At 38.0% G+C, this 13,235-nt stretch overlaps 1 long non-coding RNA gene across 3 annotated transcripts in view; it reads left to right on the top strand.

The window, feature by feature from the left end:
- LOC114011317 (uncharacterized) overlaps positions 1–13,235 on the top strand; it is a 178,143-nt gene that overhangs the window by 69,217 nt on the left and 95,691 nt on the right. For all 3 annotated transcript variants that reach the window (XR_008748791.1, XR_008748790.1, XR_008748792.1), the window contains exon 4: positions 7,814–7,913. This is a non-coding gene — a long non-coding RNA (uncharacterized LOC114011317). The remainder of the gene's footprint in view (positions 1–7,813; positions 7,914–13,235) is intronic.

Below are 13,235 nucleotides of genomic sequence, written 5' to 3' on the forward strand. Positions count from 1 at the left end.
GCATTTGCCGTTCTTATACGTGTTTTTTCCTCTTTTTCTCTAGAGGCATAAAAACATACCTATAGCCCTGTATTAGAAATATTTTGATATGTAGAAGTTATATGTGTATTACAGGTCCTGTCCAACCTGGAACATTAAGGCCACATCCTTTCTGTGGGCTGGTAAGGAAAATCTGATAGGTGTCACATCAACATTAGCTCTTTCTAGTAGCTGTTGTAGTTTAACTGTTCAGGTGAGGAAACTGATTGATGAATTACAAGCAGCTGTCTACAGCTATAGAGGTCACCTCACTGAACCTGCTCCACTTTTCCAGGCTAAGCAGGAGCAGGGGTGTCTGTTGTCAACAGAATATTACGGAGCTTCCTACAGGCAGGATGTTGTTGTGGGATCTGTGCATGAAGCAGGGTATGTTTAAATAGTCTTTTATGACTATTTATTGTGATTTTTTTTTTAAAAATGTAGCTTCTTCTTACTAATGTTGTATATACCTCTGTGAACCCTGGAATGTGTTTTTTGAAATTAGTGTTTCTTGTTGTTTGGGGAAGGGGCTTAGAGGTGGTTTGTAATAGTCTTTAACTTAAATTTGTTAAAATATTTATAAATTATCAATTCATTTCACTGATTAGTTTTGGAAGGCAGTGAGCAGAACATAAATGTACATATATATATATATATATATATATATCTGTACACACGCATGCCCCTAAACTCTTCTTTTGAAAGTTACATTCCGTGAAACTGAAGAGCCCTTCTTAGCAGATTTTCCTGGAAAGTTAAAAGCCTTGAGAACTGCTTGAAAATCTACAGTATTCATAAGAAAAGATACTAATACATCTGGGAAAATAAATTTTCAGTTATAAACCTATTCTAAGCTGTGTTTAACATTATTTTAACAGACAAATATTCTGATTTTTGATCACTAGCATATCCACTTTAGATGTGGATGTGTATATCCACTTTGACCAGTAGATAGCTATGTGAGAACTAAATTCAGGATGATTTTTACACAGCAAGGTTTGCGCTACGGTCCCTAGAACAATGTTAGGTACCTGTTATGGAGCCTAACAAGCTCAAATGAAGAGAACAGGAGTGCTTTGCTGGATTTAGGTCAACTTTATGAACAACTTCTGGAACCTACTGTCAGATTTTTTTCAGCCCAGCCTGCCCTTAGTTCTTTCAGCAGTTAAATTGCTATAATGGTAACTCTGAATCTTATTTCTTGAACTCTGTTACATAGCAGCATAGCTGATGTCTTCTTTCTCTTTCACCGCTCTCCCACAGAAAGAAAATGGGTGAATATCCAAGTTTCAGATATTCATTGTGTCCTATAGCAAGCTGCTGTACTGAGTACTGTGCCTGTGTTACACATCTACAGGAAACCTATAGAATTCACTGTTATCACTCAAGAAATCAACTTGCCGTATGATCTCTCTCTCCCAGGAAAGCCTAGTTCTAAACCCATTTTTTTTTCCTTTTTGTGTTATGGTGCTTTGCTATATTATAAACTGTGGTAATTTCAGACTTTGCTTTGGAAAAAACCTTCATAATTTTAATTTCTTTGCCAGAGAAGAAAACAAGAAGCTTTGTGCAGGTCAGGTTGTGCTGTTTTGGCCAAGTCTCTAGAAAACATGTATAGCTCAGTTGTACATCAATGGGGAGATATTATGGACCAATGTTTCATATTGAATATTCAGAAAATGAAGAGAAGCTCTTCATTTCTGACTGTGGTGCCCTACCCAGGCTGTAATAGGGAGTGAAACATAATGTGAGGTGTTCCTCGGCATTAAAATCAATCACAGCTGAGTTTTGGGTGTTTTCCATATTCTGGAATTAAAAATGTTTAAATGAGCATAAGGAAGCGGGTGATGGTCTTTGTTGGGACTAGCCTGGAACAATTAGCTTAGAGGACTAGAGCCTGCAGATACTGCAAGTTAAATACTTCATTATTCAGTTTGTCTTAGTTCTTCGTGTGCTTGTGAAGTGATTGAATATGGTACCTATATAGCTGCACAGATTGGGAATTAGACCTACTTGGATATTTGTTGCAACTAAACCTAATCCATAACCACACTTTGTTCTTCAGAGACACTCACAATGAACTGCTGGCTGAATTGGAAATACTTGCCTGTCAATATACATGTATGTCGTTAACTCTTATGTTTTCCTGAACTAATCAGTACGAAAATAAATTTTGACCTTGTATCATCCAGGTTGATTCTGTGTAAAGTCCTTTTGATTTTCTGCAGCTGTTCCCTCACCGGGCCAGGATCAGGCTCCCTGCTGCCCCAGGAATTGCAGTGCTCCTGAGTCCTTACTGCAGGTGGGGCTCGGGGTGCTGCTGCAAACTAAATTAAAAGGCTGAGCGTGTGTTGGGTTTTTTTTATACTGCTGTTGGAAATCCTGGAACTTTTGAGGCAGTTTTAGATATTTTCGGTATTCCATATGCTTAAAGCAGCATAATTTCTTAGCTAAGTCATAGCATGGCTACTGAAAGTAAGTCCCTTCCATCACTTTGTGTGGTGGGACTGTATTCCATGTGCCTTGTAGGCAGGCATGTAATCATATCATACAAGTGTATATTTTCAGTCCATAACTGTCAGTCATGTCAGTTCAATTTTTTGGCTTTCTCAAGCTTGGATATTGTTCCCAAATATTTGAAAGAAAATTTTTCTAGCACTGCATAGATTCTTTTTTTGTCTAAGAAATATGATTTTGAGAGCTATGGAAATGTTTTTTTCTAACTTGAAGCACATAAATAATTCACTTAACTCTGTTTTTATTACATTAAGAGGAACACTTGCTCGTTAGCAGGTACTGGGATCTTAGGTATCTATTGTAAATATAATTGCCATCTTGTATCAGTCCCTTTTTGAAAAAAAAAACAAAACCCTTCAGTTCTTTTTAAAATTTGGGATGACTTCTGCCTTGAGTGTACCTTTGTGTTACACCTGGACTGAGTGTGAAGTGAACATTTTTATGAAAATTTTAACCCTTTCTGTCAAAATTGCTGCGTGTTTTTTTTGTGAGAAGGAATACTTGCGGTTTTAATCTCAAAACTGCAGAGGAAGAGTAACTGCCAACAGGCAACTTCAGCAGGCAGAAACCTGCACCTTTTTTTGTTTCTATGAACCATTTTGGTCTTCAGAACAGTTGGTGGTGGATTTTTCTAATAGGTTTCATCATTTCAAGCAATAGTTCTGATTTTTATTTTAGGACCGTACTCTCTTGAGGTACTTAAGACGGATACATTATAATATGCTGAAATATATTTTCATCTTATGCATAAGAAGTCCAGATTGAATCGAATGTATTCCACACAAACAACACCACTACACTTATCAGCTTATTCATAGATCACAACAGAACTCAGCTATTGACTTTAGTATGAGCAGGAATAGGGCTTGAATAGCTTTTGTTTGAAACATCATGTATATGCTCATGTTCAATCAAAACTATATGTCAAATATATTACAGTCATAAAAATGTCTTCCAACACATTTGTATGTTGTACAATCAGTCTCAGTGTGTATTTTTTCAGCACTAGTTTTTCTGACAAGATTTTTTTTCCACTTCCTTCCTCCAATTAATAATACTTCTTTACAAGTCCCGTAGAAGAATTAATCAAGTAGTTAACAGCTCAGAGTCAACTGATAAAAGAAAAGCAAGGGGAGGTGGGTGGGTGTGCAGTTTGGGGAGGAGATGTGGTTGCACATAGAGCTGAGCTGCTAAGCGAGATGCTTATTTATTTGGTTTGGTGCAATTTTGACCTCTGATTTCTGGTTGCTTTGTATTTGATTGTTATCTGGTTTATGTTTAGTTTTTACTCCATCGCAAAATAGATGCAAGGTAAAAAGTTTGTTTCGCTGTGCAGTCCACCACCCTCCCCTGCAGTACACTGTGAATACTTGTCTAATCACTTGCATAATTCTGATGTATCTGGCTATTCATCTTAAATTGTCATTGAATCAAGCATTGCATGTGTGCAGACTGACTTAATTAAATCATATATGACCAAACCATACTGTAGGTAAAGAAGCATATTCTGTGCTTTGGGTTTTTTTTTTAATAAAAAATGAGATAAATGAAGAGTACAACACACAATGCATTCTTGTCATAAGCGCTGTGCAGCACAATCTGCTGTAATCCTGTGCTTGCACTCACAGGTTAGATTATTCTGAGGTGCCAGTGCTTACTTCTGTGGAATGCGAAGATATTACGTCATATGTCTACAGGGAATATAGGTCCCGACTTATAGATGAAGGTTGCTAGCTCTGATTTGAATACAAATTATTTTCTTTTTTTGTATGACGTTAAAGGATAGTTATAGCTGTATACATACAGAAATGCTAACAATGATGTGTTTTTGGTGTACTTTGCTGGTTTAGGTGAATTCGAAACACCCAGGTGTCACCTAATGGTATATGTCCTGATTTTGGCTGGGATAGAGTTAAATTTTTTTCTAAGTAGCTGGTACAATGCTGTGGCTTGGATTTAGTATGAGAATAATATTGATAACATCCTGATGTTTTAGTTGTTGTTAAGTAGTGCTTAACTTATGTGAAGGACATTTCAAGTTTCCCATGCTCTGCCAGTGGGAAGGTGCACAAGACATTGGGAGGGGACACAGCCAGGACAGCTGACCCTAACTAGCCAAAGAGATATTCCATACTATAGAATGACATGCCCAGTATATAAATCTGGGGGAAGAAGGAAGAGGGGGGTGTTGGGATGTTTGGAGTTACTGCACTTTGTCCTCCCAAGTCACTACTACGCGTGGCGGAGCCCTGCTGTCCTGGGGGTGGCTGGGCACCTGCCTGCCCCTGGGGAGGGGGGAGGGGATTCCTCGCTTTGCTTCACTTCCATGTGCGGCTTTTGCTTTGCCCATTAAACTAAAATGTCTTTTATCTCAACCCACGGGTTTTCTCACTTCTACCCTTCCAATTCTCTCCCCCATCCCACTGGAGGGGAATGAGCGAGTGGCTGCGTGGGGCTGAGCTGCTGGCTGGGGTTAAACAGCAACAGTATAGTACCAACATTTTTAGCTGTTTGTCCAGCAAGCTTTGCATTTGTTATCTGCCATTTTTAATCATGATTTCATAAATTATTTCATTGACAAAATTATGCATTGACTCTACATTTTGATTAGCGTTTTTCACCAATGGCCTGATTCTCCTCATAGATTACAGATGAAAGGTTCAATTTGGAGCATAGCTGAATGAACCTAGACTTTCAGTTAAAAACAGAGTTCAGTTTGTCTATTTTTTTTATTACTGAGATCAAACAGATATGTACATATAGATGTGTATATATATGTGTTTGTGTGTGTTATGTACTTAAAACAACAAACAAGAAGTTCTTTGCATCCCATTTTCATACTTTTCAGTTCCTAAATATATTGAAAGATTTCAAACTTCTCTTCAGGGTTGAATTTTCTCTTTATTCTTTTGAGATAACTTTACAGATAAACTTTATGGGTGGTCTGTGTATCTGTATTGAGTTGTATTGCATCAAGGATGGAAACTATCTTGCACCAGTTCTGGGTAAATGCAGTGTGCTTGCAGCACGGAGAATTGAATAAAGATCTATGAGAACTGGAAGGCGTAGACGGCAGCTTCCAAACTGGTTCATATCAGCTACGTGAACTGGTTTACTTGAGGTGATTGAAGTAAATATATCTTTTTAAAAATACCTAAAACGTGGAATTCTAAGACTTTGATCTTAAAGTAGTTGCGATTTACATACAAACTTTTTTCAGCAAACTATCCCCATCTGGCCCTTAAACCAGTTTTGCTTTAAACCAGTTTCTTCTGTAAGAATGGGGTTAAACATATAGTTATCATCTGGATTAAGGATGTTTTAAAGACTGTATTAAGTATTTTCTTCTGAATCAAAAAGGACACTGAAAATATCTGAAAAAACCTGGATTTATGTTGTTCTTGTACCATGTGGCAAGTAAAAAATATAGAAAACAGTCTAAATATTTTCTGAATAGGTTAAGATCTGTCTAGCAGTAAATGGATTCACTTTAATTTTTTGTTCTTCCTGGGTGCTGTAATATTGAAGGGAAAGCAGAGATGTAGAATGGAAAGTTAACTCGGTGAGAATGAACAAGTGTTTGTTTCCCCTCTCAAAAGAATAATCTTGTTAACTTAAATGATAAAGGACTTCCAATTAATATTCAGGTTTTTTTGGAGCAGTGATTTTATTTTATTTTTTTTTAGAAGTAAATCAGAAAGTACAAATTGTTGTTACTTTCTCTGTTAAGACCTGTTCGCTGTGATCCAGGCCTGTGACTTGTATTTTTATTGTCCTTTACCCCTATAATGGTTAAAGGGTTGGATCAAAGGGAAGGAAGTTCTTTCAGCAGTGCCAGGCATTTAGAACTTCTCTCCTTGCTGCTTAGGTGTTTTGACAGGGTTTTCTCCTTCACTTCAGACTCCATTCTTGTCAAGCACGTTGTGGTGCTGGCCACCTGCTGCTTTCCACCATCCACGGGTTGCAAAGGACGGGATGAAAGACCCTGTTCATTGAAACCAAATTTGCTGGGAGGAAAACTTGTTCCCAGTCACAGAGAAGAGGACTTGTCCCTCATGTTTTCTTCTTCGAACATGTCAGGGTCAGGCAGTATGGGCAGTATCTTCCCTCTGGAGGTTTTCCTTTGGATCACCTGTTCTCAGCTGCAGAAGATGCTGGATAAGGATAACCTTAAGGCTTAACACCCTTGTGGCTTTTCAGCCAGAGCCCTTTCAAGCTGTAGGAGACGTGCTAGACTGGGACATGATTATAACTGTCTTTTGTGAGGTGATGTAAAACAAAATCACTCTTGCTGTCCTCACAGGATGCAAACTACCGAAATGTTATATTTCCCTTTTTGGTACCTTTTTTAAAAAAGAAAAAAAAGGGAGCACAAAAAGTAAGCATTGCAGTAATGAAAGTCAGTGCTGTATGCAGTGTTAATCCTTACCTATGGAGCATCTAAAAAGGTGTCAGCATATATATGCTGTTATATGAAGCTCAGTGCTCGTATAGAGAAAGCCCTGAATTTTGTGTTGGCCTTGCATTTCTTCAGTTGTTATGCTGAAAGCACCATTTTTTTCATATGAAAGACAAATAGTTGCTCTGAGCCTAAAATATGAAGTACAGAAGTTAAAAGTTGTGAAATATCTGATGGGTTTAAGGAATGTCAGGCTTTGTGTAACAGATACTTTAAAACATTGTATTCGAGTCCATCTTATAAACTAGAAGCTTTTTCAGATTTGGTATTTTTTTCATACAGTGGTATGGTACTTCAAGTGAACAAAATACCAAGATTATAATGCTACCTTTTCCCTTCAATAGCAGTAGCTATGGAGTTTTCAAATGCCTCCTTACTCTCTTTTAAGGCAAAAACTTTCAGAGGAATGCTGACAGTTGTGCAGACAGTATCTATGTCTAGCAAATACTGTGACAGGCTCTGCAGAGCAAAGGAATGGATGCTGATAGCCCTGCAACCTCTCTAAATGCAATTTGGAAGGTTTTACTTGGTTGACTTGTGTGTACTCTGTAGCCTGAATGCCTTATTTGTGGTTGGAGAACATCAGAAGTGTTGCTCTAACGCAATGTTCTGCTTAGCTTCATTCGAAAGGAATCCAGTTTCATGTTCCAAGACATGGGATGAAATGGAGTGTGAGAAGTGGGAATAGCTAGGAGATCTGCCTCGAAGGTGCTTATCTAGCTCTAAATAAAAATGCTAATGTGGATGCATCCAGATAATTACTGAGAGTTGATTGTTGTTTTCTTTGGCATCTTTAACTTGCATATATTTGTTTTTCAGGTATATGAAGGTGACAAAAGCACATGGGAAGAAGTACTTTATTAAAGAAAAGTAACTGGGAAATTACTCCGAGAATCAATCTAAAGCTATTATTAAAAGGGTAAGTAAATGACCACTTTGAATTCAAGTATTAGATGGCTCAGAATTAAATGATTTCAGGCTTTCACTCAGAAAAATCGGGCTTTTACAGCTTTGGTGACCACTAGGATTACCACAGGGAATCAATATGTAGGGCTATTCCTACACCACAGTGGTAGCAATTGCCAGGTGCTTGCTGTGCTCAGACATCCGAGAGAGTCATGACACGGATGCACAGGAAGGAATCTCAGAGGGCAAGTGACAATAGAACTCAAGCCCTGGTACAAGCTTCTGCTGGCACTTCTCCTCCATAGGTAGCTAACGATCTTAATGGGCTTCTTTCTATCAATTGACTTTGAGTAAGCAGCTGATTTACCTCCTGCTGTGTTTTCTTAGCTCATTCCTTGCATAGCTGGCATATTTTTTGGTGAAAATAATGTGTACAAAACCTCTTTATTCTATTCCTTGTCTAACCAGGTGGTCATATAATATCACTTTGTTAATTTGAATTTTGTATCCAGATGTATGTATTTGGTTTTGAAAATGATTGCATTTTCTTTTGTGCCCCTTCTGGCAACTGCTTTTCAAAACAGTGGTAAATGCTTGACACTTTTATGGTAACTATAATACTTTCTTCCAATTTGATGGGAACATTAACTTACAGGGCTGTTCTGATAGGACAGCCTATTCTATAGTCCAACCCTTATGCAGAGAGATGTTTAAAAGCTCTGTTGTCCACACAGAGTTGGTCAGATGAGAGTTTTTGTGTAAATTCCCATATTTTCTGTAAGTAGGTGTCTTTCCTTAATCTGAAGTTCATTGTTGTATCAGTAACGTTGGCTCCAGGGAAGCCTAGAGCAGAATCTACTACAACTGATCTATGCTCAAGTAAGACTACTGGAAAAAAAACAGAATGAATGGATCCATTAAAGAATTAGTATTTGAATCAAATTGCTCTGGCATCATTGAAACACCATCATCCAAAAAAGCTAACTAGTGATCGTTCTTGTTATATGTTGAAAATTCATCTGCTTTGAAAGCAGCTGGCAGAAGCTGGCTCCATTCCTGAAGCTCTTTATTGAAAACCTCTTTAAGCTAGAGACAAATCTCTCTTTTCTTTCTGAGAGTGTTTTTCAGAGGTGATAACTTCTGGAAAACCACAAAAATTTGTCCAAAATTTATTTTTAAATTGCAGTCAGGGCTATATCCACATTCCTGTATAAACTAGTTTTGAATGTAGTTTTTATCAGTAGTTCTGTTTCATACAGTGTTCTTCTTCAGAATCGAGTGTCTATAGGAGTATTTATTGTAGCCAGGTCAAAATACTAAGTTGTTACTCAAGATGACAAAAAGCCTAGATCAACTGAAAACTGACATCTGAGACTTCCTATGTCAATTATCATGAACCAAGTACACTGAGTGAGATCTCTTGGGAGGGGAAAATAATCTAATAAATGCATACTTTAAGGTGTTTGAAAGCAGCTTATTGCCGAGTTCAATAAATAAGCAATAACAACAGAAAGAACATGGAGCTGCTACTTTTGAAATATTCTGTGTTTGTGATGCCTTGTGCTTTCATTCCTTCCCTGGTGGGACTTTTCATTTCATTCTGCTTGTCCCTTTTTTTGTTTCTGGGAGAACAGTTCTACCCAGAGATCTACTAACAGAGATTCAGGGACAGACTTCTACAAAAACACTGTATCAGAGTTGATTAATATTCCCATAATTTTTTTAGTAAACAGGGGTTTCCCTGTTACGTGACTGATCTCTGTTGTTTAGTTTTATTTCTCTAGATTAAGATTTACCGTTGAAAGCTTCACCACTAGTGCTACCTTTTGTGTCCAAAGTTGATGTGAGAAGAGCCTGAGGTGAAATAATTCCACTCGCAGATGTGAATAGGTTAATCCAAGAACTGCTTGAAGGGATTATACTGTGAAAATATGTACCTGTAAAATTCAATTTGTCTAATCCAAAATTGTTTCTTCTCTGTCAATGTTTCACCACTGTTCAGTTTCTGTCACTGTTCTTCATTTTTGCAGCACAGTTTCCTTTACGGTGTGTTATTAACACTTTCGTTAGAGATACTATTAAACTTTGCAGCTGTTAATGTCAATTTTGCCCTGTCAGTACTGCAAACAGTGGAAGTTATTCTTGCAAGCCATCAGCATCAGGCTTGTTTTAAGCAGATCTTCTCAAAGCCATGTGGCATGTGCTGGATTACCACTACTCGTTCCAACAGCATCTGGGTTCACTGGGGCTGGGATGATGTTAATGTCTGCACACTTAGACAAACCTATTTTACACTGAATGGAACCCACCAAGAGTTCTCAAATGCTTATATCTCAGTTGAAGGGCAGTGACAAATAGCTTAGACTATTAAATCTTAAATTATTTTTTTGTGGAGGGAGTATGTGATGACCTCTACATAGCATGACTATGACATGAAATTGGCAAGGGATGTTTATGAATAAAGATACCTTTCATATGAACGCGTTTAGATGCTTTAAGATACTGTTCGTCATTCTCAGATGCTCGATTTGCAGCCAGAAAACCAAGAAAGGTAGGTGAGCTCAGGATTTTGCTCAGTGATTCCTACTTGATGTACAGTCCTTCCCTTGCAAAGATACCAGTCGCTTTACAGCTTTTGTCTAGTAAAAATTCATCGCGTTGTTACATAATCATTAAAAAAAATAAATACATGCTGCTTTGTTTTCCAAATTGTACCTGATTTGTACTACTTTTGTCTGCTAGATTAAACATCCCTTTATATAGGGAGTCAATGCACCACTCGATGTCAATGAAACCTGCGTTATTGTAGACGAATGATCCTACATTTTACTGTAAAGGTCTCTGGGGATGGAACCCCTTGTTGAAACAACAGGGATTGCTACCTATAAGCCCTTTTGTTCTGGAATCTATGAGTTGATTAAAGTTCAAATGGAAGATTATTTATTTATTTCCTCCACACATAAAAGGCACATAAAACAAGTAGTAAAAATAGGAAAGGACCCTATGATCTTATTTACACTTTGATCTTTTCTTGATGGCTTCTTGAAGTTCATGTCAGTTTCTTTACTATTCTGTATGTAACATGCTCTATCCTTCCCTGTAAATTTCCTTGCTGGTATATTTGCTTTTATTGATGTACCTGTGATTTCCCCTCACTGTTTGTGCAAACTAATCTTCCTTTTTGTTAACATTTTAACACTTAGCATTTACAATCCTACATTCACAGTGGGGAAAAAGTAGCCTTTGTCTAGCAGGGAGACCAGGATGAATTTGGCAATCCCATACCTCCTCCCATTGGAGAGTTATTTCTCCTCCCTGTCCAGGAATAAAATAATGCATTGGATATACCTCTGGAGGTTTAGGTGACCTGCTTGTCATTCAAAGCCCTCTGTAGCCCAGGTCTTGGTGCCAGTCTTGGTAAGCTACCTGCTAGAGTAGAGGGAACGTGGTTTTGTTCACAGCTCAGTCAATGTATGTAAGGGTTGCAGACCTCTGCCCATAAATGGTGGCTGATAAGGCTCCAGTGTCCTCACACTCAATGGTTCCAAAATTCTGAAGAGGTTTGTTAAGACCTTGGTCTTTGTAACTCCTTAAATATGATGTTCAGGGTTTTCACCGTCCCAGCCCTTGGGCCTGGGGCCACCATTGTGGTCGTTTGCCATTTCAAATGCTAGTGGAAGGATTTTGAATTGAAACCATGTTGATTAAGGTGGTGGAAGAAGTCTAGCTCTTATGGTAGATCTTTCTTCTACAGGTGGGTTGGTTTGTTTTTTAGCACAGGGTATTCCTAGAGGTGACATGTAGATATGTCTCATGCTTTTTTCCTGACTTCATTTTAAAACAAATAAAACTATTTGGTTTTCCCTTAAGATTTGCATCTCTAAGAACGAATCTGTCGAAATCTTGACAGGACAAGAGGTGGGTTTATATTTTTCCTGTTGTCTCAAATGGTTTGTTTGTGGTGAGTTTCCTGAGGGGAGGACTTAAATGGTGTCAGATAAGCTCAACTGGTGGAAAGATGAGGAAGGATAAGGGACAGATGTGCCTTGCATGAATACTTCATAGAAAAAAGCTCCTCATTATTCCATCAGGAGATGTATTGGCAGTCATGGTTGCATCGTCAGTAGTCAATGTGTTGTCTATATATCTCATTATTCCAATGTTTTAATGATAATAATATTTTTGCATGGAAATTACATTTTTGCATTGGAATTCATGCTACAATACTCCTATGTAAAAGACAGTGATGGCTGGTTGGGTTGTAGTCTCTGCTAATAGCAATGAAATACCTAATAATTCGGTTGTCTAAGCTGTTGATGTTATCAACAGAGAGAAAGAGAGAGTGATGCAAAATATCTTGTTTATCCTAAAACCAGTGTGAATTGTCCCAGGTAGGTGCCGATGTCCTCTCATGGATTATAGGAAAATCTTTAACAACTTGCTTAGAGTAGATGACCCAACTTTTAAAATCTCATTTCTTCTAAATGAGCCAAGAACTCCTTTTAACCCAGCAGCCGAAACAGCTGTAGTGGCTACCGAAATTTAAATTGTCATGCCTCCATTTGGTAACTGGATGGAGCAAAATGCACTATCCATAGCTTTCTACTTTATCTTCTCTTATATAGATATCTGATATATAAACCAGTGATTCAACTAAACTTAAACATGTTTATAGAAAAACTTGGATTTCAAACAAATGCATTTTTTGTATTACTACAGACTGAAGAAGCATATAAGATTAAGTGAACAAAAAATGTAACTTTATTAGGGTATTATATTTCTCTTTCCATGAGTAATTGTTGGATACTTCAAAGATAGAACTGATTAATATTAATTAATTCACAGGTATCAGAATACCAAGGCAACTGGTGTACCAGTCTGGAAAACATTGTTTGGTGTCTGGTGTTCACTTCCAGTAGCTTCCCACAATCGTGAAACTGAATTATTTAAGAATTTGGAAGCCTATATATGTGTATATCCCCTTCCCCTTTCTTGAGCTCAGATGGGAAATTTAATATGGGTAACTTATGGATTTGATCTATTGCTCTGCCTAACCAGCCTTCCCCTTAGCATTCATTCCCAATGTGCCTGTGCTGGGTGAGGCTGGGGGGCAACGTGACGCAGCGGGCAGGTGGGATGGGCATGGTGCATGGGAACGCTTTGTCCAGTGATGGAGCTGGTTTAGTCCTGGTCCTCCGCACTTGGTCCACATGTTACTGCCCCCTTCTCTCTTATCCTAAGAAAAAAACGAGACCCAAAGGATCCATTTTCTAGCCTAATCCATCACATGGCTAAGAAATAAGTTGCAAAAGTGAGGATGTGGAGGGTTTTGGGC

This window comes from Falco peregrinus, chromosome 9 (genome assembly GCF_023634155.1).
Source record: "Falco peregrinus isolate bFalPer1 chromosome 9, bFalPer1.pri, whole genome shotgun sequence".
Lineage (NCBI taxonomy): Eukaryota > Metazoa > Chordata > Aves > Falconiformes > Falconidae > Falco > Falco peregrinus.